General features: G+C 44.0%; 1 pseudogene; it reads right to left on the bottom strand.

Moving 5' to 3' along the window:
* Window positions 1-725: 725 nt before the first annotated feature.
* Window positions 726-1,384, bottom strand: LOC123804022 (rho GDP-dissociation inhibitor 1 pseudogene; annotated as a pseudogene).
* Window positions 1,385-2,582: the final 1,198 nt, after the last annotated feature.

Genomic DNA, 2,582 nt, shown 5'->3' with positions numbered 1-2,582 from the left:
ATGGAAGATACTTCAGTTTTGACAGTTTGGCTTACCCCAAGGCCCTGGAGCCATCCCCCCAGCCTTGGCCTGGGGAGGGGGTTGGTTAGTCCCTGGTGGGCAGGGAAGCAGGAACAGTATGTCCCACACATCTCCCCAGGCCACAGGGATTGCAATGGGGCAGGGACCAGAGGAGACCACATGCTCATGCAGACATGGGTGATTAGAGGTTCATGTCAGCCCCCACAGCACACGTTCCACATGTTAAGGCATCGTGATTAGACAGTTACCCACAGCTATGGATGAACTGACCCAGAACAGGTGAACGCAGGAGGGTGGCAGGCTCCTAAGAGGCCTCAATTGTGCACCCCACCGCACTCCAGAGGAAGAGAAAGAAGAGGATTCAAGGCAACTGCAAAGACCCACAGGAACCTAATGATTCCTATTATTCCTTTGGAAAAGCTAGGGCCTTGGGTCAGGTTAGGACGGGTGGAGGAATCTGGAGTACAGAAGGGGAGGTGGAGGCCTGTGCTGAAAGTTCCCTTTTCTTACCGCCCCCTCCCCAGTACAGGCAGAAGCAGTAAGACAAGACCATCGAGGGCCAGGGGGGATGGGTGGGGCTGGCCAGGGAGCAGACCTCTCAGCACTTTGATAAGGTGTTGGGATGCGGGTGGTGGTGGTAGGGGTGGGGCACATCAGACAGGTCCGTTCATCCCTCTGAAGGCATGTTCACCTCCCTCCAGGACTCAGTCCTTCCATTCCTTTTTGATGGTAAGTTTCCACTCCCAGGACAAGTGGTCAGTTTTGTCACCTATGAAGCAGGACTTGTAGCTGCCATGAGCCAGCATATCCTTGGGTGCCTCCTCCATGAGGGTCAGAAACTTGTACTCCTCTACCTGGGGCCCATAGCTCCCCACCAGGTCGTTGGTTTTGTCAATCTTGACACCTTCCCTGTACGTGTGCTGGTTGTACTTCCCACCAGACACAATTTCCCGGTTCACTGGAAAGAGATTTTTCTCCAGGATTCCACGCCTTACTTCAGCACAAAAGATTACTTCTTGAAGCTCTCCAGATCACCTGTCAGGTCCAGCTCCAGGGGACCCAGGGCCAGGCTACACACCAGGGTTAGGCAGGTCACAACACTGGGGACATTGGGGTCAGCAGACACTGCTACACAGCCCAACAGGGCATCTTTGTTCTTATGTAGACTCCTATCATCCTTGTCTAGCCCCCTGGATCTCCTGGATGCTCTTCTGGGCAGGGGGCTTATAGCTGTTGAGTGCTCGTCCTCCTCATTCTCGGCTGCCACCTGCTCTGCCGTGGGCTCCTGCTCTGCCCTGCTCACCTCCAGCTGAGTCTGGGACACCGGGGGCTCCACTGGCCACTCTTGTGTTCCCTTCCACATGGAATAGCAAGCAAGTTCTTCACTGAGTATATAGTTGTCTTAATTATTGTGTTAGTCTGATTTTTTTGTCTAGTGTGCTATATAACCTTTTGTCTTCGTCTGCTCAGGCTCCCATAACAAAATGCCAGAGACTGGGTGGCTTTAACAACAGAAATTTATTTTCTCACAGTTCCGAAGGCTGGAAGTCTACTATCGGGTGTCAGTTTGGTGCATTTTTAACCCTTAAATCTTATATCAATAGATGTTACTTGGAAACCACATAAACTAATTATTCTTGTTCGAGATTTAGTTAGGCATCATACAACTCTTGATGTTTCTTCGACCTCTCCAGTATAATTCAGCATAATTCATTTTAATGAACCCTTCACATATATTGTAAGAATAGAAAGTTGCTACTGACACCTTTTTAGATAAATTAAGTAAATGAGGTATAACAAAGACTGCTCTGCCCTAACTCCAGTCAGCTTCTCCACAAGAATGTGGTTGCTTCAGAGAGGAATTGTGTACAGCATGTAGGGATAATGATACATCTCTCAACAGCAGAAAAAAGCTAGCTTGCTCTTCATTCCAGGAAAATAGTATTTGAAGCAATTATGTTTAAGTAACACAATATTTAGAACTGATTAATGTTGCTTTTTTTAATGTTGATTTTTTTTAAATAGCACAGCATTTTACCAAAAATAAAAGAATTGTCATTTTGGTGTCTGAAAAATTCTCATCTAATTTTAGAGTATTGTATTCAGCAATAAATAATTATTGTTTAGATTTAAATTCTTTAAGAGATTTCAAATAGTAATCAAAGTAAATTAAAAAAAAATCTCTGGGAATATAGGACCACATTTTCTTGTCCAACCATTCATATTTAAGTTTAGTGGTTAGATGGACAAAAAAGGGAAAAGAACTCTTCTATGCTTAACATGTGAGAATACACATTGTTAATGTATACCAGATATAAAGAGAAGAAAGCAACTGTATTATAGTCTGTAATTTGGGAAATCTTTAAATATTTCCTCATATAATTTAGCTTTTATAATATTCTATTTTAATGCCTCTTTTCTAATCCCAAACAATCCCTATAGTTATAAACTCTGAAATCCATTTTAAAAAATGCTTGTTGAATATGTATGTCTATGCATAGCTGTTCTTTCTAAATTGTTAATGCCTTTCTCTTGTGTCTCTGCCTTATTTATGTATATGT

Source organism: Ursus americanus, chromosome 8 (assembly GCF_024610735.1).
Source record: "Ursus americanus isolate L20-20 chromosome 8, mUrsAme1.1.p, whole genome shotgun sequence".
NCBI lineage: Eukaryota > Metazoa > Chordata > Mammalia > Carnivora > Ursidae > Ursus > Ursus americanus.
Note: the sequence above shows the minus strand (reverse complement) of the source record. Positions and strands in the feature narration are given on the sequence as shown.